We start from the raw sequence: 26,103 nt of genomic DNA, 5'->3' as shown, positions 1-26,103 counted from the left end.
TTAAGTTTGTGATGCCTGTGCTTCTTATCATTAGTATCAGTGCTTTCATTTTTTTGTATCTCAGTCATTTAAAAGAAATTTGCAAAGAGTAGAAGATTGAGATAGTTGCACAGGTGCACTGCTTTCAGCCCTGGGTGGTCTGGGCCTGACAGCTGTGGGCCCGAGGCTGTGCTGACCGGGGACAGGCCCTGGAAGGCCCACTCCCTTTTAATGTGCAGGTCTGTCATGGACATGGAGGTGAAGCATGCAGAACGCAGACTGCCTGGCAGTTGACTGTTAGAGTCAAGGACTTCACAGGGAATTCTCAAAATCACACTAGTTAGGATTTGTGACAATTTTAATGGTTGAAACAATTTTAGGTTACTATCTTACTTTTTATATTATATATATTTTAATCCTCACCCAAGGATTGTTTTCTCTCCCTCTCTCCCTCTCTCTCTTTTTTTTTTTAGAGAGAGAGCAAAGGAAAGGGAAAGAGACGTTTGTAAGTAAAGAGACACATTGTTCAGTTGCTGCCTGCACGACTGGGGATCGAACCAGCAACTTGGGTATGTGCCCTGACCGAGAATTGAACCTGTGACCATTCAGTGCACGGGACGATGCTCCAACCAACTGAGCCACATTGGCCAGGGCAGTACCTTACCTTTTAAAAACTTTGTTTCTTTCACAAGTAGATACATAGATGATCACAGGTCATCCTATAAAGTACTTGCAAGTAATTGCTTTCAATATTTACTACAGATTTTTTGTGAATTCAAGTAGGTTTCTTATAATACCAGTTGGCATTACCAGTGTTAAAATATTAAGATATATTTACTATTTAATTTGGGACCAGGAGGATGAACTGGATGGAAAATGCCAAATATGGGACATCCACTCTGCCTCCCGGAATGTCTGCTTCCCCAAGCCCCATACAGACACTGTATTCCCACAGCACAGGCTGGTGCAGCACTCAGTCTCAGCGGGCCTGTCAGCCTCAGCAGGGCTCTAATACAAAGAACTAGAAAAGTGAAAGGAAGAAGTAGACATACAGGATACCCTGTCAAATAGCTATAAAAGTTTTTACCCAGTTTCTGAGACGACTTTGTGTTCCCCAGTCCCAGACCGCTTGGAAGGACCTGGCAGTAGGTTGTGCCAGGGCGCTTGGGGGGTTGGCTGCCTTAACCAGCTGGAGAATTGGGGGCCCCGGTCCACGCCCAGGTGTTCTCCCACCTGGAGAAGTAGGGAGCCAGGCACATGCTGCTGACAGCTTTATGCCTAATTTGCCTTTGATCCTGGGGCTCGGTAACTACCTCAAGTATGGCCAAATATTGGACAAATTATTCTATCAAATTTAAATAATGAAAAGAAAAAGTCACTTTTACGTTATGAGTTAAAAACTTTATTTTCATGATATGATAAGTAGGGCCTTAAAAAACTTAATCAGAGTCATTAAAGCACATGGTTACAACTTAGTGATGCTAAAATTCTCAAATTAGAACTCAGAGTAGTTATTCTATTCCCAAGAGGAATCTATTTTCAATGCTTTTAGGTGCTGCATCTGAAATTTACTGCCATATTGCTAAATTACGTGCTTATTTGGCTATTTCTTCACCAGTTTTATATACTTACTGACTTTTGACAGTTCAGTTGTTGAACTGCTAGTGTAGTTCTATGGTAGTTGAAGATTTAGCTCTTATATTTATCTCCCTTAAATGAATAAGTATATCATAATTTTGGGTTAATATGATAATTGCTTATGTTATCATGACTATGTAAATACCACTTATCTCTGAGCCAAGCAGTCTAATAGGATTGCATTTCCTTTTTTAAGCACTCTTTCCCCCTCATGTTGCCTTACTTTTCATTAGCCCAGTTTTCTGTGTACCTGTCATTGCATTGCCCTAAAAGATACACAAATGCCAATTTTTCCAAATGCATAAGTAAGTCAGATGATTACGTGTTTCAGATAACCTGTTGACTCCACTTATTTCTTCCCTAGAGGTATCTCGCAGCTGGCCAGGTGTGGTTGCCTCCTAGACCTGGTCCCTAGCTGCTGCCGGGACATCTCTGTCCTGGATGCCAGTCTTCTTTGTTTGGTTTGCTGCCCCATCCTCCTGAAGCGCCTCCTCCAGTAGCTTTGTAAGAAAGCTGCGTGGCTGTAAAGGTCCTTGGGTGGCCGAATGTTCTTCTATTTCTTTATATGGAATTTGCATGTCAGCTGTGTGGTCGACAGTATTCTTGGTTGAATATCTTTTTTTCTTGGAACCTTGAATACAACATTGCTCTGTTGTTTTCGCATGACTCCTTTTAAACTTCTGGGAAGCTTCTAGGGTATTATCTTTATTCTTGGTATTAGATTTTATGAGTGTGTCTTGTTGTCATCTACTGTTCTAAGTATTTGGTTAATTTTTTAAAGATCTGGAGATGTCCTTTTTTTCTGAGAAATTTCTTTGTCTTTCCCTCCCAACTTCTTTGCTTTCTCTTTTTGGAAGTCGTGTTAGTCACCTCTTTGATTTTCCCTATCTTTTCTTCTACTATTAAATATGTCTTTTGGTCTTTTTGCTTTGCTATTATGAGATGTCTCTGACTTTACATTTCAGTTTTTTTACTGAATTTTTTAAATTAGAGCAATGCTCACTTTTTTGTTTAGCTGTACCGTTCTTTCGTGGATATGTCCTTATCTTTCTGAGGAAATTGAGTATAGATTTTGTTTGTTTGTTTGGTTTTCTTGTGCTCCTGCATTTTTCCCTGTTTCGCCCAGATTTCATTTTTTTTCTGTCTATTTTGGTCATTGTCTTTAATGCTGAAGATTTTCCTTAAATGCCTGGAGGTTCACGACTGCGCGTCTTCGAAGTCCAGCGCTAGAACTGGGTCCGAGGCGCAGTGTGCAGGTGCGGGAGGGTGTTGCTGATGGTGCTTCAGTGTCGGAAGGACAGGTGGGATCAGCACATGATCACAGACTCGGAATCCCACTCTGAAATATCTGTAGGCCTTTTTTTGGGGGTCAGTTTCTCTAAGAGGAATACTCAGAGGCTTTTCCTGTTCAGGGTCTCTCCATCTGTTTATTGTAGTTCCGGGGTTCAGGGCAGAGAAAGAAGCTGAGCGCATGTGGTCTGCATGTTGACTTCTCAGCTCTGTGTCCGTGACTTTGCCGTGTGTCCTCTCACAGAGCATGTTTCCCTCCTTTCTGCAGGGACTAACCTTGGGCTCCAGGAGAGCAGCCTGCATTAGGTGGATGGAACCTGGGCCCTGCTCCCTGAGCACCAGTCCTGAGGACTGCACCGGGATTAGTGCTTCCACATGACTATCTTCCCAGGGTTCTGTGGGGCAAGTTGCCTTCCATTTGGTATCCTCCTCAGCAGCCACTTAGGTTGTAAGGTTTCTTCTTTACTGAATGGATTACCACTCCATCCATTTTTTAAATTGTCAAAACATGTTAGAAATGACCTCTGCTGTCACTTCTTCCCCTTTATTTCTTTACTAGAGGCCCAGTGCATGGATTCGTGCACTGGTGGGGTCCTTTGGCCTGGCCTGCGCCCTCTCCCAATCCAGGACCCCTCGGGGGATGTCAGACTGCCGGTTTCGGCCCGGTCCCTGCAGGCCAGGCTGAGGGACCCCACCTGTGCACTGGGCCTCTAGTATGCATATAAGATCTTTGGTTAATCTCTTCCCGTGTCACCCCTCCCCCCTTCCTTCTGAGATTCATCAGTCTGTTCCATGTTTCCATGCCTGTGTGTTGGGTGTCTGCTCCCTGGTGGTCAGTGCATGTCATAGCTACCAGTTGAACAGTCCAACGGTCGAACGATCACTATATATATATATATATATATATATATATATATATATATAGATTCTTCTTTTTATCTTATAATCATTTTTTTTTTTTTTTTTTTTTGGAATTAACCCCACTGAATCCTGTGATCAGTTCACCAACCTAGAGGTTTACTAGAAATCTTATCTTTGACTTTAAACTTCTTTGATTTTGCTCAGGTGTTTGCTATTTTTCATCCAGAACAAAAACTAACGAAACAACCATAGCAACAACAGAAAACAAAGCCAGAAGTAAAGCAGTGCCTTAGTGCTTGACCTCTGCGCTGACCCTCAGTTTGGGAGGTGCAGGCCCAGGGCGGTGAGGATGAAGATGGGAGCGGGCAGGATGCAGAGCAGTGCCCTACCGGGCTTGCTGCTACCTGAATAAGCCTTTGAGAGGTTTAGAAGTTCCTTCAGCAGGTTTGCTTTTGTTGTTTTAAACAGCTTTCTTGGAGGTATAGTTGATGTATCATGAAATTCACTCATTGCAAGCTTACATTTCAGTGATTTTTAGTAAATTTACTGGGTGGCACAGTCATCACCCCAAATCAGTGTTAGAACGCTCTTGTCCCCTTATCAAGGTCCTCATATTCATTTACAGTTTATCCCTGTTCCAGTCCAGAGCTCTAGACAACCACTAACCCTGTCCCTACAAATTGGCCTTTTTGAACATTTCATATCATTGGAGTCATGCCGTATGTGTCCTCTGGTGTCTGTTTTCTTTCACTGTGCATCATATTCTTGAGGTCCACTGCACTACTAAGTGTGGCAGCTTCTTCCCCTTTTATTGCTGGAGAGTTTCCAGAGTGTAGGTATGGCGCTGCAGCTGGCTGTTTCCCCAGGGAAGCCGGTGGCGGCTGTATCTGGTCTGGCCGTTCCACTCTGGCCTGGCATCCCGACCTGCTCGGAGGAGCTGCTTGGTGAAGGGAGAGAGAGTGGGGCTGTATCTGCGGGGCTTCCCATTCTCATCAGCAGAGCAGATGCCGCGGGCGCGGTGGCCCTGCCTGCCTGCGCTGCCTGTCTGTCCTTCCCTGCTGGCATCACTGGGAGTTTCAGTCGTTTCTTTGACCGTGAATCCAGTTTCTGATCCTGTGAAGACACACCGTTTATGATCAGTGAGGTGTGTGAGGTCAGGTATCAGGAACTAGGCTGAAACAGTTTTCCTTCTTGCGGGTTTTTGGGGGATTTCACGTGTAATAGCCACCATTTGCCATGTGGTGCTGAAGACGGTTCCCTTCATCGTAGGCAGACACTGGGCCTCACCAGGATTTAGAAGAAAAACAAAAATTCTATTCTCTTTGGTCAGAAGGATGGATACCAAGTTAAAGAAATGATATCTTATATTACATATGGGGGAATACAATTACTTATTTGATTCGCTTCCAGTGTACCTTTAGAGTATTTTTAAAATCGTTTATTCTAAAGTACTTTTATGATGTCTTTTATGAGGGACTTAACTGCATTCAGGCAAAATTTAATTAAATTTACTAATAGTGCCCTTTGGAAAATCCTTGTACTTGGAGCTTTCGTTCCTACCTGCTCTGATGATAACACAACACTGCTGGCGGCCAGAACCCTTGGCCCGCCAGTGCTCTGGGACCCTCTTCATGTCCTTGCTGTGCAGTTTTATGACCGTTCAGTTTGAGATCTCAAGTCAAGACTGCTGTGACCTGAGTTAGGGCAGTGTATCCAAGGGGCATACAGTTTATTGGGGTCCCACGTTGGACACCGAGTCTTGTGAGGTTGAGGATGTGCATTAACGTGACACACAGGCCACCAAGAGTCTTCATTCACCTGCGAGGGGGTGCCTTCACTCCAGGCCTTTTGTTGGAAGTGGGCACACCAGTGCGTGTCTGTTTGCTCTCTGTATGTCGTCTACACAGGGTGGGGCAAGAGTAAGTTTCAGTTGTTTGTAAGGAAAATAATACGATAATTAATACGTAATAATACAAGAATAAACTGTTTCGTGTATTCACAGCTCTAAACCTGCTTTTGCCCACCCTGTATGCTCTTGTATCCATTCTTGTTGTTCCCTTAGTTTCCAGAAAAAACTTGTGGATGTTCAGCTTTTTACTCTTTAGTGATTTGGGGAGTGAGTCTCTGTCTGGATATTTTGAGCCGGCTCTGCCAGACAAGATTCCCGTCAATCATTCCTCCGGTACTTACTGGTACATGGCCTGTGCAAGGCACCAGGCCAGGCCTGCTCACTGGTGACGAAGAGGAAGGGCAGTCATCTCGTGCCCTGGTGGAGCAGGGAGCAAGCAATTTGAAGAGGATGATACTGTAGGTGGAGAAGAGCTGGGTGGTGGGTGTGCCACAAAGTCGGATCTGATAAGGCAGGTGAGGTGTGCACGGTGAAGCTTTGTGATTTAAATTCAGGTTCTGTGGATGCCACTCAGATGGGCAAGGAGCAAGGACAGTCAGCCTGTAGTTGAAACAAGCCTTGAGCCGATGACTCATCCTCTTGGTTGAGAGACTTGGAATAAAGATCGGAGGGTGTGTCCTGGCTTATGGTAATGGTGGCCCTTTCAGTTTGCCAGAAGCCCTCCTTGGGAGGCCTTCCCTCCAGTGTGTGCGGCTGTGGTGTTCATCCTGCATCAGCGAGTAGCTGACCGTTCATCCACTCAGTACCCGCAGCGTCCCCAGAGAAGCATGTGGAGGAGCGGCTTCAGCAGCATGTGGACTGGTCCCTGGAATATTGGGCCCTCCCCTCAGTGAGCACAGTGGAGGCTGCCTGGCTGAGCTGCTGCTCACCTGGACCTTGGGCTCGAAGGCACTTCTGTCAAATGGCAACCGTGCTGTTGGGGATACTCAGACAGTTTTTAATAAGTTTCTGGAGTTCAGATACACACGGAAACGATTTAAAAAGCGGAGTTTTGTATTTCTTTTTAGGCGCTAAATTTATTTTTTATAATATAGGCAAAAGGTAATTTTATTTTTCTAAGCTTACTTGAGTGAAAGGGTTTTGTTGGCTTTTTGGAAAAAATTTAATATCACGTGAAATATTTCTAACCTTTCTCTAATAATGCTGACAAGATGGCCTTTGCTAGCTATCAAAGTGTGAATTGTTTTTGTCTTATTTTGTTTAAATAAGGCCTCTGTCAGTCAGCACCAAGATTGAATTAATTTGCTACTCAATTAGTTGAAAATGTATGTTCTCCTTTTCACTTATTATATGAAAAAAGTGACTTAAAATACTAAATAGAGGATTTTAAAAACCCCTCACTCGGGGATGTTTACTCATGAGAGAGAAGAATGAAAGAGAGAGAGAGCGAAGAAACATCAATGAGTTGCTTCCCATACAACTGGAGCTGGAACCTGCAATCTAGAACCTTTTTGCTGTGTGCTCCAACCAGCCGAGACTCCCGGCCAGGGCCTGGAGGGTTTTCTTGAACTGTGTTTTGTTTCATTTCTTTCTGGCTCTTTCTGCTGTGGAGTTTCTTCTCATTTGTGGTTTGTCTTTCCCCCTTTTATCTGCTTTCTTTTGGATTAATTGAGTGGTTTTATGATTCCATTTTCTGGCTTATTAGCTCTTTTGTAGGTTGCTTTAGGGTTTACAGTATATACTTTTAACTTGTCACAGTTTACCTTCAAATGATATATATTTCATGTACAATATAAGAACATTATAATAGTATCACTTTCATTTCTCCCTACCTTGCCTTATAGTGTTTTTGTTATACCTTTTACTTTTATATATCATAAATCTCAAAATATACTGGTGTTATTTTTGTTTAAACAGTTAACTATCTTTTAAAAAGATATACATAGTAAGGGACAAACCCTAATGTAAGTACCATGTGGTTTGTGTTTCTGGTGCTCTTTATTTCTTGTATAGATCCACATTTTATCTGGTATCATTTTTCTTCTGCCTGAAGGACTTTATCATTTTTTGTAACACAGGACTGCTGGGGATAAATTTTTTTCAGCTTTTGTCTTGTTACTGGAAAGGGGACCTGGCTCTGAGTGCGTCTGCCTAGAGCCAGCTGGTGGTGTGTGGGTTCTTGACTTCATGCAGGAAGAATTTCACAACACAGGTCCAGGTGAACTTTAGAGGATGTTTATTAATGAAACAAGGAAGAGCTGGGGAAATGAGCCGCTGCTGGTCTGCTTTGGCTCACTAGGAAGTCTGAGGAAAGGAGCCTTGGGGACAAGCTCAGGGGGTTTGCCTGGGATGAACTGCCATTGCCCATTGTTGTCTGGGTTGCAAGCCTAGTGAGTCCCTTAGAGATGCTTGCCTGTGGGAGAAGGACAGGCTGGGGGAGGCACGAGTGCTCCTGGGAGGGACAGTGTGCGCTGGGACCTTTGTTTTGAGGGATTCTAAAGGCTGGGAGTTGAGGAGCGGTTGTAAAGGAAGATTTCAGTGCAATATTAATCAGCTTTATGCTGATGTGCCACAATGAGATGGATTCTCTTAACTCCACCTGTCCTTGGGTGTGGTTGGCAAATGGCACTGATTGGATTTTTGCTGTCTGTCTCCCTGAGCTGAGCGGGTGATTTAAGGTACCCTCTGGTGGAGGAGTGCAGAGCATTTACTCTTCTGTGTCCCAGCTCAGGGAAGGTGGGGTTTGTTCTGTGGCTGCAGCTGCTTGGCATCCTGATTTTCTAGGTGGCTGCAAACTGCTGTTGCACCATCTGTTTCCTTCTGCTTGTCCTGGATTGCTGGCCTGTCTCCGTAGGTCTGAAAACTTTTTATTGCTGCTTTAGTTTTAACAGGTAGGTTGTTTTTTCTTTCAGTGTTTTCCCGCTAGCTTGTCACTTGCATTATTCCTACTGAGAAATCTGCTATTCATTTAGTTTCTTTGTATACATTTGTGATATTTTTTCTGACCACTTTTAAGATTTTCCCTTTATCCTTGGTTCTGAGCAATTGATTGTGATGCGTCTGGGCTTATTTCTCTTCATGCTTCCTGTGCTTGGGGTTTGTGAGCTTTTTGGATCTGTGGGTTTAGTTAGAAGTTTCCAATTTGGAAAAATTGTAGTCACTATTTCTTCAGATTTTTCTCATCTCCCCTGTTTTTACGTTTGGGTACGCCCATCACATGTTCATTAGGCCACCTAAAGTTGTTTCATGGCTCTCCCTTACCCCCACTTTGGGCTTTTTTGGGCTAGTTTCTTTTGTTATGCCTCATGTCAATGTATCTTTTTTTCTTCAGTGTTGACTCTGCCATTAATCCCAAGTAGTGTATTTTTCATCTCAGACATTGTGTGTGTGTGTTTTTTGTTTTTTTTAATCCTCACTAGAGGATATATCTTTTTCATTGGTTTTTAGAGAGAGTGGAAGTGGTGGGGAGAGAGAAAGAGGAACATCAATGTGAGAAACATTGATTGGTTACCTCCAGCTGGCAGGACGGGGGATCGAACCTGCAAGCCAGGTTCTGTACACGCCCTTGACTGGGAATCAAACCTGCGACCCTTTGGTGCACAGGAGGATGCACAACCAATTGAGCCACACTGGCTGGGGCCCCTCCCCCTTTTTTGATGGGACTAGTCGGGAGTAGGAGGCGATTAACCTTCACTAAAAAATGGCTTATTTCGGCCAGTGCTCAATTGGTTAGAGCATTGTCCCAATACACCAAGGTTTCAGGTTTGATCCTGGTCAGGGCACATATAAAACAACCAAAGAATACACGAATAAACGGAACAACAAAGTTGATGTCTGTTTCCCTCTCCCTCTCTCTCTTGTTCTCTCTCTCCCTCCCTCCTTCCCCCCCCCCTTATTTCCTCTTTCTAAAATCAATAAATTAAAAAATTTTAAAAAGAGTTTATTGTAATGTGATTCAGCTATCCCATTATTTACCCGTTTTAAGTTATAATCCAATGGCTTTTAGTATATTCACAGAGTGTGCTGTCATAGCTGTAGTTAAGAACACACTTATCATCTATACTAATAAAAGGGTAATATGGTAATTAGACCGGATAGATCAGATGTCTTCTGGACGTCCGACGTCCTTCTGGACAAAGCCACGGTGGTGTGGGCTGAGGCAGAGGCAGTTAGGGGCAATCAGGCCGGCAGGGGAGCAAGCAGTTAGGGGCGAGAGAAGGCTGGCACCGGGGAGCAAGCAGTTAGGGGCGAGAGAAGGCTGGCACCGGGGAGCAAGCAGTTAGGGGCAATCAGGCCGGTGGGGGAGCAAGCAGTTAGGGGCGAGAGAAGGCTGGCACGGGGGAGCAAGCAGTTAGGGGCAATCAGGCCGGTGGGGGAGCAAGCAGTTAGGGGCGAGAGAAGGCTGGCACCGGGGAGCAAGCAGTTAGGGGCGATCAGGCCGGTAGGAGAGCAAACAATTAGGAGTGAGATCAGGCTGGTGCGCGGGAGCAAGCAGTTAGGGGCATGATCAGGCCGGTGTGGAGTAGCAAGCAGTTAGGGGCAAGATCAGTCCAGTGTGGGGGAGCAAGCAGTGAGGGGCACGATCAGGCTGGTGTGGGGGAGCAAGCAGTGAGGGGTGCGATCAGGCAGGCGGGGGAGCAAGCAGTTAGGGGTGAGATCAAGCAGGCAGAGGCGGTTAGGGGCAATCAGGCCAGCAGGGGTGCAGTTAGGGCAATCATGCTGGCAGGGGAGCAGTTAGGGGCATCAGGTAGGCAGAGGCAGTTAGGGGTGATCAGGCAGGCAGGCAGGCAGGCAGAGTGGTTAGGGGCAATCAGTCAGGCAGGCAGGCGAGGGGTTAGGAGCCAGCGGTCCTGGATTGCAAGAGGGATGTCTGACTGCTGGTTTAGGCCCGATCCCGGGCCTAAACCAGTAGTCGGACATCCCCTGAGGGGAAACCCCCCCCCTCCCCCGGTGCACAAGTTTTGTGCACCGGGCCTTGAGTTCTAAAAAGAAACCCCATACCCCAGTCATCCTATTACTACCTCTCCCCTTTCCTTTCTTCAGTCCTAGGCTACAACTAATTGACTTCCTGTCTCTATAGATTTACCTATTCTGGACATCTATACTAATAAAAGCGTAATATGCTAATTAGACCAGATGTCCTTCTGGGTGACCTTCCGGATGAAGCCGGGGCTGCAAGGGAAGCCTGGGTCCTGGGTGACTGCTAGTGGCTGGAGGGAAGCCCCGGTCCTGGGCGCCAGAGGGAAGCCGGTGCCAGCAGCTGGGGGAAGGAAGGCTACTCTTGCACGAATTTCGTGCATTGGGCCTCTAGTTTCATATAAATGGAATCAAGTTTGTATTGGTACTTCATTTCTTTTTATTGCAGAACAATTTTCCAATGTATAGGTATGTCACATTTTATCTCTTAATCAGTTGATGGGCATGTGGGTCTTTCTGCTTTTGGGCTTTTGGGAGTAATGTTGCTATGAACATGTATGTACAGGTTTTTGTGTAGACTATATTTTCAGTTCTCCTGGATATGTATCTAGGAGTGCACTTGTGTGGTAAGTGTATGTCTAACCTTTTGAGGAACTGCTAGACTGTTTTCCAAAGCAATTAGACCATTTTACATTCTCAGCAGCAGTGTGAAAGGTTTTAGTTTCTCCGCTCCTTGCCAACACTTATAATCCTCTGTCTTTTTATTGTAGCCATTCTAGTGGAATCTTATTTTAGTGTTTTTGTTGTACATTTCTCTGATGACTAATGATGTTGGGCATTTTTACACATGCTTGATGGCCATGTGAATATCTTCTTTGGAGAAACGGTTATTCAGATCCTTTGCCCATTTTTAAATTGTGTTATTTTAAAAAAAATCGAGTTGTAAGATTTCTTTAGGTGTTCTAGACACAAGTCCTTTACCAGATGCATGTCTTGAAAATGTTTCTCTCCCATTCATTGGGTTGACTTTTTACTTTTTTGATGATGTACTGTGAAGCACAGAAACTTAAACTTCATCCATTTCTTTTGTTGCTTGTGCTCTTGGCGTCATATCTAGGAAACCACTGCCTAAGCCAAGGTCATGAAAATTATTCCTATGTTTTCTTCTATGTTTTATACTTTTAGCTCTTATATTTAGTTTTCTGATTTATTTTGATTTTTTGTTTGTGATGTGGCTCATTTGCATGGATATCTAGTTGTCCCAGCACCATTTGTTGACAGGATTATTCTTTTCCCATTCAATTTTTTGGTACAATTATCGGAAACCACTTGACCTTAAATGTGAGGGTTTCTAAACTTTTTTTATTCTTTTTTAAATTTCTGGATTCTTCATTCTGTGCCATTGATCTCTGTTTATTCTGTGCCAGTACCACAGTCTTGATTACTATAACTTTGTAGTAGGTTTTAAAATTGGAAAGTGTGAGTCCTCTAGCTTTGTTTTTCAAAAGAACCTATTTTTTTTCCTCATCTTTTTATTAATGACTGACTCTAGCACATACTTTCAAGAAACTTTTTCTTATAACTGGCAAAAATTTTGTGAATTGGGACTTTTTCTCTCAATTAAAAGCTTTACTATTTTGCGGCTCATGTCTATTCATACGTATGTTCCTATCACATAGAGACCACCCCCCCCCCTCCCGCCCCCGAACACGTTTGTTAGGGAGCATTTAGAGATATTTTTGAATCCTCTTTCATCATCAAATGCATGAAGGAATAATTTGATAATGTCACTGATTCTTTCAGGATCTTAGTGTCCCTATAAATTCAGTACTGTATAGCACAGAAGAGGAAAAAATAAAAGATCTAAGGAAATAGTGCCATTTGGAAGCCAAGATATCTAGATCCAAAATAACTCTACCTGGCTTAGTTTTATATTTCTTATAAGAATTTCACTGTAAAGTCTTCCAGAATATGTACAAATTACATACCTAGATAACAAACCTGTCATTATCAGAATAGTGTAGTGAGATAAGAGTAAATGCTGGCCCTGAACCACACTGAGAATTAGTTTGCCTTGGACTTCAAGGGTTTATTCATAAAAATTTTGATTAAACCAAAATCTTCATTATGCTTAAAATATTTCATCTAAGGAAAAATGTGTTTTGCTAACCCAATATTCCAGTTTGACAATTATCAATGAAAAAGTTTCTATTCTCTCATCACCCTGTCCCACCCAAAATAGCAAGCACTGCAGGAGCTTTCCGTTTCAGTTTGTCTGGAAGCTCAGCTGGCCGCTGACAAGAGCAGGTTGTTTGATACCTTTGGAGAACCTCACTCTTACAGTACAGATAAATCCCCAATCCAACCCAGAGTGCAGCTTCAGGAAACAGTGGTGCCCAGCTGTTGTGGCTCAGGGGTTGACGTTCAATCCCTGAACCAAGAGGTCACCAGTTCGATTCCTGGTTAGAGCACATGCTCGGGTTGCAGGCTCGATCCCCAGTTGGGGGCGGGGGCGGGGGGGACGGGACAGGGGGGGAGGTGTGGCGTGCAAGAGCCAGCCAATCAATGATTCTCTCTCATCATTGATGTTTCTCTCCCTCTCCCTTCCTCTCTCTGAAATCAATACAAATATATTAAAAAAGCAAACAAACCAAAAACAATGGTGACTTTAAGGCGCTTTGGAAATGGGATGGTGGTACGTAATCATTAAACTATCAAGTCTTGCAGGTTTAACATTTATTATTTTTACACTCCGAAAACATAGCTTTCATTTCCAACAGATTGTTTATAAGTGCTAGCAAAAGAGGAACTACCCAGAACACAGATTTCATCCTAGCAAACCTATGGGGACTAATTACAGGGCAGGAAGGTTTTGCTAAAGTGCATTTCCTCTGCTTGTGAAGAAACCTTTGAGAAATGAACTTCGAGAGGATTATGTTCTCACCGTGCTACATATTTCTACTTAAGAGATATGTTGTCTTACAAAAGAAGCTCTTTGAAGAAAACAGCAAGAGAAATTCTCTTTTCTCAAAAGAATATAAGAAATATAGCCCTAGCAGGTTTGGCTCAGTGGATAGAGCGTTGGCCTGCGACTGAAGGGTCCTGGGTTCGATTCTGGTCAAGGGCACATGCCTAGGTTGCGGGCTCGATCCCCAGTGGGGGGTATGCAGAAGGCAGCCAATCAATGATTCTCTCTCATCACTGATGTTTCTCTCCCTCTCTCTTCCTCTCTTAAATATAAATATATAAATTGATATAAATATATAAAAAGAATATAAGAAATATATTCTACAACTATCTGATTGCTCAACATAGAATTTCTGTGCTTCCTTTCACCAACAAACTATGGGAAAACATCCTTCCTATGATGTTCAACAGTGTTATCAGCTAACCCTGAGTAAAAGTGGAAATGAAACTCCTTTTTAAATCACTTGCAGAATTCATTTGCACATTCTGGTAATTATTTCCATGTTTGCTCACTTGATTGTTAGGGCTGCGTGGGGGTTTGAAGACTATCTGGTTGAAACTTTGGTGAAAGAATGGACCTAAGGTTTGTTCTGAAGAGGTGACAGACCCCCGTGAAATCACAGAGCTCATCAGTCACAGAAATGGGATTAAAACCCACTTACGAGTTAAAATCAATTCAGCCTTTAGAGCGTCAGCCCATGCTAAAGGGCTTGGCTTCAGTTCCCTGTCAGGCATGTCCCTGGGTTGTGGGTTAGATCCCAGTCCCGGTCAGTCGGGGTTGTGTGGGAAGCAACCAATCGATGTGTCTTTCTCACATCGAAGTCTCTCTAATGCGCCCCCTCCCCCCCGCCCCCATCCCTCCCTCCTTTCCACTCCGTAAAAAGCAATGGGGAAAAAATCCTCCAGTGAAGATTGAAAAAAAAAAAATCGATTCAAAAAATTACCTACCACCCAACATTTCTCCCATGAATCTTTCAATAATTTTTCATTTTTTAGAGTATGTGGTAACAGTATGAGGCCACAAGAACAAACGTGTGTGAACTTACCCGCCTTAGTTGGCTTGAGCTGCCATACAAAATGCCACAGACGGACGCTTAAACAGCAGAATTAGTTTTCTTGCAGTTCTGGCAGCTCGCAGTCCAAGGTGTGTCGGTGGATTTGGTTTCTCCTGAGGCCTCTCTGTGGCTTGCAGACGGCCGTGCCTCTGTGCCCTCACGTGGCCTTCCTTGGGGCACTCCGGTGTCTCTGTGCCCGGCCAACCCTTACAACCTCACTTTGACCCGATACCTCTAAAGGTCCTCTCTCCGCATAGTCTCATTCTGAGCTATGGGGAGGTCAGGCCTTTGCCCCATAAAGCAGGGAGGTTCAGCACACTTCAGTCCCTAGCAGAGCCGTGAAGACACAGAAGAGAACTTTGTGCTCTAAAGTGCTAATGTTTATTCACTCATAAATTAAGAATTTCACTTTTAAAAACTAAGAAGTACATATGGTCTTCTCTTCAGATATATAGCATGTTTATTCAATGCAGAAATACCATAGACTATTCTAGATGTTCAAGATACAGAATCGGCAAAAAAGACAGTCCTTGTTTTCATGGGGCTTAAGAACACAGGAAAGAAATAGATCAGGAGGTGATAAGTGCCTCTTTCATTTGGCCTTTGCTGTGTAGCAGGCACCCCCAAAGCTTCCTGGCTTAAAACAGCCATCATTTCATTGCTCATGACTCTGCGGGTCGGCAGTGTGGGCGAGGGCCCGGCTCTGCAGGTAATTCTGCTGGTCTCTCCGGGGCCCCGGCCACTGCGGTCACCTCGCTCACGGACGCTGCACAGGGGAGGGCGGCAGGCTTTAAAGCACCTGCTGCCTTCCTTGCCTTATCTTAGTTTTCTCTTCCTTTCGTTCTTCATTAAGGAATATTAAAAAGGTTTTGGATATTGTGGAAAATTCCATTTTGGTGGATTGAGATGGAGCTGTAATGCTGATCTTTTTAATATTTTCATCTTATAAAAAAGTCTAATCATTAATTACAGTGTTACCACATGTCTGTTTTGCAGCTAGGAGTTAGGCTCTTCCATCCACTTACTGGGTAGGGTGGAAGTGGCACAGTGATGAGTAAGCCTGAAGTTGCTTTGGTTTTAGGTGCTCACTGCCTCAGCTCATGCATGGCAACTCAGACCTGCTGCTCTTAGCCCCACAGGAAGTGCGTGTGGGGCCTGGCCCAGGAAGTCCTGCACACCCGTTCTCCGTTTGCAGGCTTCTCATTGGTTGTCGAGGACAGTAAGTGAAGTTTATTTCCTTCCCAGAAATGTCGATTATGAGGGGGAAGTGAAATCTGTCTACTGGTAAACTAACCAGATTGTATCTGTTGTGTATGTGTTGGAAGATGAAGTCTGAAGATGCATTTCAGTTCTTAGGAAGACTAAAGCCAGTGCTGGGATTGGAGGTGTCAGTACTTGACGTTAAGGCTCTCATATGAAAACTCTTAGTTTCTTTATGTGTAGGAAAGAACAGACTCTTGAATTAATGAGCTATTTTACAAATTCATGGCCTCTTATTAATGGGAAAGTTGGCATGGGCTCCATTACTGGGTGATTTCAGGTTCAGTGGGTGGCACACGGGGGTCTGGTGTATGCTATCTGCAGTGCACCAGACATTGGTTTGAGTTGAGGGTATTTCACGGTGGTTTTGGTGGGTTTAGAAGAGAGTCAAGATGTGCTCAGCCCATTGAGCACTCATCAGCCCTTGTTTGTGATGTATAAGTGGATGGAGGTGGAGAGTTGAAGACAGAAGAGAAAATGCAGGCTGGCTGGGTGTGTGGGAGCTTTGGAACCAACATGCTTTATTTGAATTAGTAAAGAGAAAGGGACACCTTGGCAATGTGTTAAAAAAAAAATAGCTATCTTGTACTGACTCCATGAGATCCTCTTATCTTTCCTATCTATCTATCTGCCTATCTATCATCTACTTACCTACCTACCTATATAAAAGCCTAAGTGACTGTTCGACCAGTAGCTATGACATGCACTGACCACCAGGGAACAGACAGACAACGCACAGGCATGGAAACATGGAACAGACTGATGAATCTCAGAGGGAAGGGGAGAGGGGGGAAGGCGGGAAGAGATTAACCAAAGATCTTATATGCATACTAGAGGCCTGGTGGGGTCCCTTGGCCTGGCCTGCAGGGATCAGGCTGAAACCGGCAGTCCAGCATTCCCTGAGGGGTCCCGGATTGCAAGAGGGCACAGGCCAGGTTGAGTTACCCCACCGGTGCATGAATCCGTGCCCTGGGCCTCTAGTATATATAAAAGCCTAAGCGACCGTTCGACTGGTAGCTATGACATGCAGTGACCACCAGGGGGCAGGTGCTCCAACCGGTAGGTTACCTTGCTGCTGGGGTCCGGCCGATGGGGACTGGATGGGACAGGTCGGACACGCCCTGGAGCCCTCCTGCGGTCCCTCCCCGTCCCGATCCTGCACCGGTGGACCCTCTCGCAATCTGGGACCCCTTGGGGGATGTTGGAGAGCCACAGGCCAGGTTGAGGGACCACCACCGGTGCACGAATTCATGGCAGGGGTAGGGGGAAGACACCAGATTTTAAGGCCTTTCAGTCTTGACTTTTCACTTTAGTACTTAACCATTTGCCAGAATGCTTCCAGGGTATGGACAGGCTGAGCTGATAGGCAAGACTGACTAGGCCTAGAGAAGGTGGGAGGGCTTGGGCGATGGATGGGCCCTGGATGACAATGGGAAGAGGGGCTGGTGGGTTGAGAGAAAAGGACAGAAGCTGCCAGCCTTAAGCTTTCCTTCCCCCTTTTCAGGCCAGTTTGGTGGTTCTCAGCCTGAGTATGTGCTTGTGTTGGCTCGGGGCTTGTTCAAGATCAGACTCTGATTCAGGTCTGAGAGGGCCTGGGATTCAGTCTCCAGTCATTCCAGCTGAGGCTCAAGTAACTTCACACTGAGTCCTCTAGGTTGAGCAAAGCGGTGGGCAGGAAGTGGTGGTGGGTAGCCACTGATTGAGACATGTCATTGGAGCGCAGCTGTGGGGGTGGCTTATTTGGGGGAGGATTCTGTCTTACCTGTGTGGTGTAAATAGACTGTGTGTCATCCGTTCAAAGTGGATGATTTTGTGAGGGGTTATAGCTTTCAGTTGGGGTGGTGGTCTCTGAGAACTACAGGACTCATGTGGCGAAGGCTGTTGGAGATGGTGCGGCCGGCCCCTTAGGTTCTGGGCGGCACTGGTGGGCGCTGCGGCCTGCCCTCCCTGAGCCACCACCAGTGCTCTCTGTCCCTCTAGCTGGGCTGCAGGCAGTGCAGCAAAGTGCAACCTCCCTCCCACTCCATTTGGTGACCTAGTGAGACAACAAAAGTCAAAATAAGAAACGGATTGTGGTACTCTTACTCCATGTCCCACACAGACGTGTTTCAGAGAGTGAATGTATATATTATGGCCTGTTTAAAATGGGGGTGTATGGGGGGCGGGGGAAGGAACGGACTCAGCCAGTGTGCTGGCCAACCAGAGTGCAGTTACCCTCCCTGCGAGCTGGATTCTGGGAGGAAAGCAGGCAGAGCCATGAGTGACAGCTGCGGGGTCTGGACGGATCCCTTCCCTGCTGCGGTGATGGGACCAGTTCTCCTGGGCCTGTTTATCTCTCACATTCTGAGTGCTTCCACAGGCGCCCTTTGGAGATGTCTCGTACAAGATTCATTCGAAGGTGACTGAAGTTGTAGGGCCCGGGTTCCACTCACAGTGTTAGGTCTAAGTTGGTTTCTGGTTTGCTATTTTTATCACATTTCCCATATTCTTCAGAAGATTCTCTTTTTGGAGCAAATGAAACAAAAGTCGGCTTTGGGTCTAGAATTTAAGGACTAGTTCTCTCCCAACTTGGGGAGGTTTATCCTGAGAGACTACAAAACAACCTGACCCAGCACCCTACCCAGACCAAAAATTGGTATTTTTTTTTAATTAAAATACATTTATATTAGGAAAAACACAAAACATTCCTTATCATAAAATGAATTAAAACAGTGAGTCAGTTTTCACAAACACATACTTGAAATCAGGTTCTGGGTGTTCATTTGTGTCTTTGTAACCTCAGAATCCGGTTTTATCCTAAATTTTATTTTGACTGCAAATATTGAGAAAATTTCAATCCATACAAATAAGTAGTTGCGAATGGCAAAATATTTTATTTTATTTATTTATTGTCAATTCAGTTGGTATATACTCTATTAAAGCTCTACAAGTGACTCCTCACAGCCAGTTTTGGGAAATTCTAGTTTCAAAAACGTTTGCTTCTTATAAATAGTGAAGTATTTGCACATGAAATGATGTGAGTCTAGAATTTACTTCAGAGGAGCCCGGTGCAAGGAGGGAGGGAGGTAGAAGCAGAGAGGACAGGACTGCCATGTGTTAAAGCTGGTGAGGATGGGTACACAGGCCTGCATTTGTGGTTTAGTTTTCCAGACTGGAAAGACAAGCAAAGAAAATGTTTTACTTTTTAAAAAAATTTATTTTTATTGATTTTGGAGAGGAAGGGAGAGGGAGAGAGAGCTAGAAACATCAATGATGAGAGAGAACCATTGATCAGCTGTCTCCTGCACGCCCCACACTGGGGATCGAGCCCACAACCCAGGCATGTGCCCTGACTGGGAATCGAACCAGGACCTCCTGGTTCCTAGGCTGATGCTCAACCACTGAGCCATGCCGGCTGGTTGAAAATGTTTTACTTTTTGAATCCATTTCCTTTTGCCTGTTGAGTTTAGTCTAGACCAGTGGTCAGCAAACTGCGGCTCGCGAGCCACATGCGGCTCTTTGGCCCCTTGAGTGTGGCTCTTCCACAAAATACCACGTGCAGGCACGCACGTACAGTGTGATTGAAACTTCGTGGCCCATGCGCAGAAGTCGGTATTTTGTAGAAGAGCCACACTCAAGGGGCCAAAGAGCCGCATGTGGCTTGCGAGCCGCAGTTTGCCGACCCCTGGTCTAGACACAAAAGGTAAGGGTAAGATAAGCACCCCGCTCATCCCTCCCTCCCTGCTCATCTCACCTGAGACTCACGTGGGGCACCAGCTCCCTGCACCCGTGCCTCTGCAGCCGCACCAGCTGCGGGTGTGCCGCTGGGCAGTGATGACGGGACGCTGCTCAGCACCACTTGAGCTTCACGTCTGCACGGTCACGTGAAAAGAGACGCTCTCCGCCCAGTGCTCCTGTGCCAGACCAGCATCTCAGCACCGAGGGCGTGAAAGGAAAGCTCTGGTGCGGGGAGGACACCTGTGCCCTGGTTCACGCGTGGCATTCAGCATTCTGCAAGACTTGCTGGTTCATGTGTGGATTTCCTTTCTTCCAGCTGAGAGCCTGTTTCTCCTGCTCTGTTGGTAGAAGTCTGGCTGAAAGCTGAGTGTCTTCATGAGTCTGTTGAAAGTTGGCCTGTCATGTTTTAGCTTCATAACTTCTCACTTTTGGGTGTAGCTGTTGGGATTAACTTGGACTCTGAGTTGGGATAACTCCTTTGGCCATTTCATCTCTTTCTTACAGTTTAACTATAAAGATAAGCCAATCAGATTGGTTTATATGTTAAAGATTTGCAAATTTAAGAGTTTTGAAACTGCTTTATTATCTTTTGAGTGAGGATTTAGGACTATAAAGGGTCTTTGTGTACATTTGTGGTGACTCAAGGAATTATGAGAAAAACTGCTTTTGAATTTGTGTGGGGTTTAAAACCCGATGTAACCATCACTTTCTGTCACAAGTTGTAGGGTCTGATGTGGATTAGGTAGGTAGATATGGATGTTCTGCCAAAGAGAAATACCAGTAATTAGCTAATTTCTGAGCCATTTCTCTTTAGTAGTTTAGTTTTAGTTAAGTATTAGCTAATGTCCAAACTGGTTTGACTCAGTGGTTGAAGCGTTGGCCCACGGACTGAAGGGACTTGTGTTCGATTCCAGTCAAGGGCAGGCTCAATTCCCACATGTAGCTCAATTCCCCCTCCTTTCCACTCTCTTTAAAAATCAATGGAAAAAAATCCTCTAGTGAGGATTAACAACAACAAATCAGCGAATATTAGCTAATCATCGTGGAGTTAATGGTGAACCTTTAGTAGTCGATAGTAGAAAGCCTTTTGTTCGGTTTTCTACTGTGCATTGGTCTGGGTGACCTCTTATATGTCGCCACCAAGGCTTCAGGTTTTACTTAAAACATAAATAGGCCTATTTTGGAGTTAAAGGCCTTAGTGGACAGGATTATAGAACAGGTGCTTTAAACTACATAGGAAAGAACATAGTGGTCTTGGTGTTGTTTGCATGATTGTAGGAGGAGGAGGAGGAGGAGGAGGAATTCAGTTCCACCCTCTCCAGCGTTCTCATGCTGTAACGTTGTCTAGAGGTAATCGGTAGAAACAGTTAGAACAGGCAGATTATTCCTGTAGCTACCATTTTCACAAAGAGAAGGGTTTACTTCCATCAATAAAAAACATTACTTCAACAAACAGTGTTATCTCAAAAGGCCCGCCGCATTCCGAGCCCGTGTGAGTGAGCTTGTGTGCAGGCGGAACTCCTTCAAGACAAAGCGCGTTCCATCTGAGATAAAAACTGCCTTTGTCAGAAGTACCTTCCACAATAAATGGCCTGTGTGCTAGACCAGGGTCACCAACCTTTCGGACCTCATGGACTGCCGGTGGTCTGCGGATACCTGTTTGCGACTGCTGTTGTAGACTCATTTTTTTCTGTAAATACAGATATATATGAAATGAAAGAGAAATAAGAGAGACACTTGTTTATTGATTTGACTGTTAGCTTTTACACTAAAACTTATGAAACAGAAAAGCAGCGTGGAGACCAAGTGAGAGGCACATTTAGGACTCTATGGAGCAGAGAGCCGGGAGATGATCCAATGTGCTGCCCTCAGGACGTAACTGAGGAACTCCGAGCTGGTACCCGAGAGGGCAGCTGGCTCCTGATTCCCTGGGGTGGACTGGCACTGGGATTTGGATCCACAAGTGCAGACTGCGGGCACATTTCTAACATGTGGTCATGCGGCCTCCCTTCATGCTTCTCCCCAGTTAGAGCCTCGTCCAGTGGGGCTGGGCCTGAACCTCGTTGCTGACAGGTTCCTGGGTGCCGTGGAAGCACCTGTGCTGGGACCACACTTTGAGGTAATAGCTTTGTATTATAATCGCATGGGGAGCTTTCCTCCCATCATCCTATATAATAAAAGGCTAACATGCAAATTGTCCCCTCAACCGGGAGTTTTCGACCATGGGGCAGGGTCGCTGGCCAACAGCCCATGGCCCCTCCCCCTTGCTGGCCCTGCCCCCAATCGCCCCCACCCTGATTGGGGCGGGCTGGCTGGACCCCACCTGTGCACGAATTTGTGCACTGGGCCTCTAGTGTCATTATAAAAATTTTAAGCCTACAGGAAAGTTAGAGGTATATACAGCCACCTCCTGGATTTTATAACATTTTATTGTATTTGCTTTCTCACATAAGTATACATATATCCATCTATCAGTCCATCCTATTTTATTTAGAGCAGTTTAGGATTGCAGATAGATTAAAATAAGGTACTGGGATTTCCCCTATACCTTCCGCCTTCCTCTTCCCACATAGCCTCCCTTATTATCAACATCCTCCACCAGAATGGTCCATTGTTACCATTGATGAAAAACTATGGTGACACGTCCTTGTCACCCAGAGTCCATAGTTTACATTAGGGCTCACTCTTGGTGTTGTGCATTGTGTGGGTTTGGGCAAATGTTTCCACCATTAGGGTATCATACAGAGAATTTTCACTGCCCCCTGCTCTACCATTCATCCCTCCATACTTCTCCCTCCCCTGACAACTGCTGATTTTTTCACTTTTTGTAAAGTTTTGACTTTTATAAAGTGTCATAGTTGGAACCATCCAGTGCGTTCATCCCTCAGAGGTAATGTGGGCTCGGTTCCAGAGCACCACAGACGCGAGTCCCAGGTATCATTGTTCCCAGGGCTCGGAAAAGCTGTACTTGCACTCTAGTCTGGGAGGCGTGCTAGCGCACTGTCTAAAAACAATGGCATACCTTAGTTAGAAGATGCTTCATTGCTAAAGCATGCTAACCGTCACCTTAGTATTCAGAAAGTATGTGTTTTGTTTAGGATTTGAGTTTACAATCTCGTCCTCAGTTTTTTGCCTTCTTTTCATAAAACGACAAAGTCAGACTGTGCTTCTCTTGGTGTGGGTGAGCCCGCCCCTTAGGGGTGTACACCAGCTGAATCGGTCACCATGGCCATCTTCCTTTATTGAATAGAAAGTAGAGTGTATCCCATGTACTTGGGGGGGGGGGGGTTGTGAAAGTTTTAGAAACCCTTATTTTGATTAAAATGTGTATTATGTGTGTATTGGGTGGTGGATTTAAATTCATTTTTAATTATAGGTTGCAGTCAAGATGGGTTGAAAGCTAATGAAATGGGAGGTACGTGCTAGGTTCTTTTTAGCAAAAGTGAGGAAATATTAAAAAAGTAAACATTTAATTGTATAGACATTTCTTTTAAACTGAAAACCCAGCCATGATGCCCACTGCTGTCTGCACTGTGGTCCAAGTGGTGCTCTGCTCTGTACTGCTCCCACCCACTTTGTTTGGCCGCCTGCCCCTCCTCCGCCCCCGCCCCCCCTCCCCCCCTCAGGCTTAGCACCACCCCCTCCAGCAGTGTGTCCTGCTGCTCAAATCAGAGGTCCTTCCTGCCATGAAGTCCTGTTCATCCCCTGTCTCCTGACGCCTTCCTCTTGGGTCTCAAGATGTTTCCTGGCTTGAGGGTTGTCTGGACCAGTGTGCATTTCCTGCCGCAGCCCCGCCTGATTGGCTGCAGGAGACAGCTGACGAGGGTGGCCTGGTCGCTGCTCCTCCCCCGCAGGGACGAGGGTCTTCCCTGTGGAGCCGGAGCCGGAGCCGGAGTGGGACAGGACCCTACCCTGTAAAGTCTGTCTCTGGACCAGGATCGGGAAAAGGAAAGGCTTGTTTGGTCTGGTTTCTGCTTTCTTCATATACTTTGTATCCAAAACCTTTTTTTTCGTGTTTCTTATGCATCTTCCTTATCATTTGAAATGTCTTGTGTGGCATTTTGTGGATTTCTGCTATTGAGATGTTAGAGAACAGTTTGGTAGGTGGCTTATTTCGGGATTATATTCATAGTTTACTTTTTCTGTTTCCCTTTGGTTGTGAAAGATTTTGTGATGATATGATTTTTAGACTAGGGTAGAGGGGTGTGTAAAATTTTTTTGTTTTGTTAATCCTCATCTGAGGATATTTTCTCCACTGATTATTAGAGAGAGTGGAAGGGAGAGAAACACTGATGTGAGAGAGACACATTGATTGGTTGCCTCCAGGTATGTGCCCTTGAGTGGGGTTGAACCCTGGACCCTTCCGTGCACAGGCCAATACTCTAACTACTGAGCAACACTGGCCAGGTTGAGGGTTGAGTAAACGTGACTGACAGGCCGTCTCTTCCTGACTGAAAAGTCTGCTTTGGGTGGCAGGGGCCAGTTTCTCAGACTGTGTTGGCTATAGCAGAGGAGAGCCGCAGGTCAGCTCAGGGAAGCCTGTGTAAGGTCGCCCTGGAGGTCACGGTGTCGGGTCAGAGACCAGGGCCATGCCTTTAGGATGCTGGGCGAGTGCCCAGAGCACTGGGCGTGTCTGCAGGGCTTGCTCCAGGTATATTGGGAACAGATGGAAATGGTTTTATTGTGGTTGGGGGCACTCTCTTTTCCTTGAGGACGTCGTAACTTCTTAAAGTTTAATTCCTATCAGTCCAACTCAGAAATACGTCAGAGAATATATTTACTACATTGATTTGAATGGAATAGTATGTGTTTTAAAATTATAAAGAGCATCCCAGAGAAGCGTTTGGGTGATGTTGGGCACTATGGACTGGCACTGACGGGCGGTGTCCTGTGCCATGCCTCCTCAGTGGCATAGGTCTAAGAGCAGCTCTGCTCCCAGGCTTTGAGGACACCTGGCCTGGCCTGGGGCCCAAACAGCCCCACCCAGACCTGGAGGTGGTCCCTGACCTGCGATGGGGAAGTGATGGTGAAAGGGGTGTCAAGAAACCACTGTGCATAGGCGTATCCATCTGGTCCACTATCCTCATGGACCCAAAGAGGTTAAACTTCATTTACAAGGTTTCACCCAACAGGTGGTGTCAAGTCTAAAACTAAGCTGGGTCTCTGACATCTGCGAGGGGAGAAGAGCAGTGGCATCAGGTGTGGCCGTTGATGTGGGAGCAGCAGGTACTGTCACCTTGAGGTAGAAGAGAAGAACCCAGGAGGAAGAGCAGGTGATTGGCCCGTCAGACCCCTGTGCCTCTCACCTTAACAGGCCAGAGAGTGCATGGGGCAGTGGGAAGCACAGAACAGGAGTTTTGGAGCCACTAAGACTGGGATTTAACTATCCTTCCTGCCACTTCCTACCTTGGAAACTTTGGACAACTTACGTATATTCTCCTTGAAGTTTCTTTTTCTTCCTGTAAACCATCCCGTCCAGCTTTCTTTTGCAGATGAAATGCCCTGTGTGCAGGCGGCCTTGCACAGCGCCAGCCCTTCCAGCCCCTTGTGGCGACCAGCACACGTCTCCTTTGTGGGTTCCCCGCCCATGGACAGCCCTGCGTGTGGGCTAGTGACGGGCTCTGCTATAAAACAGTGCGGATTTACAGTCTGATGTTTCTGAGTCAGTTCCGATTCTTGCACATAATAGCTGCATGACCTTGAAAAGGTCACGTCACATCACCTCACCTCCAGGAACCTTTGTTCCCTGGACTGCACAGAGCGTTGTGGCCCCGACCTCAGGGCGGGAGGGCTGCAGGACAGGATGGCACAGGATGGCATTTCATGAATTTAGCTGGGCTTGTCCCCCTGGAGTATGTGGCAGGAATTTCTTTATCATTTTTTCTTCCATTATTATTGAGACTATTGATTGAAAAGAGATCCCACAAGTTAGTTGATCCATTATCCATTACACAGGGAATCATACCATCATTTCTTTTATAGAGAAGATTAAAATTTTGAAGTTACCTTTGTCTGATAATCTGTACAAGATAAAATATTATGGAAAATATAAGGAAACAATGACCTGGTGACATGTGGTGTCCACCCCACCCCTTGTTTTTCTTTTCTATTGTGGCGCCTGATTGTTGCAGGTACCAAGTTTACTGATATATTTAAAAACACAAAAAACTGACAGGATAAATCTGTGGCACATTGTTCCGTACCTCTGTGATGCTGTTATGCTGATTGGTAATTAAGCACTAATATCAGGTAGTTTACCTAAGAGATTGTAGTTAACCTTACTATAATTATACTAGAGGCCCGGTGCACAAATTTCGTGCACGGATAGGGTCCCCAGTCCTGGCTGGTGATCAGGGCCAGTCAAGTTCCCCGCCTACCCCTCTTCTTCCTTCTTCCCTCACCAACCACATGCTGCCACCACGTGATTCCCCCCTGCTCCCAGCCTCTCTGCCTCCTCCTTTCCTTGATCCCTCAGCGTTCCGCCACACCTGCTGGTCGCCCACCATGTTCTGTGCTGCCCCCTGGTGGTCAGCACACGTCATAGTGAGCAATCGAACTCCTGGTGGAACT

The 26,103-nt window shown here is 45.5% G+C and overlaps 1 protein-coding gene across 50 annotated transcripts in view; it reads left to right on the top strand.

Annotated features, from left to right (window-relative positions):
* Positions 1-26,103, top strand: part of MAP4K4 (mitogen-activated protein kinase kinase kinase kinase 4) — a 198,409-nt gene that overhangs the window by 5,492 nt on the left and 166,814 nt on the right. The window contains exon 1 of one of the 50 annotated variants that reach the window (XM_059658884.1): positions 7,720-7,835. The exons of the other annotated variants lie outside the window; for them this stretch is intronic. The gene's annotated coding sequence lies outside the window, so the exon portion shown is untranslated. Of the gene's footprint in view, positions 1-7,719; positions 7,836-26,103 lie in introns of those variants that run through there. 50 annotated transcript variants of the gene reach the window in all.

This window comes from Myotis daubentonii, chromosome 12 (genome assembly GCF_963259705.1).
Source record: "Myotis daubentonii chromosome 12, mMyoDau2.1, whole genome shotgun sequence".
Lineage (NCBI taxonomy): Eukaryota > Metazoa > Chordata > Mammalia > Chiroptera > Vespertilionidae > Myotis > Myotis daubentonii.
The sequence above is the reverse complement of the archived record's forward strand: the minus strand, read 5'-3'. Positions and strand labels throughout refer to the sequence as shown.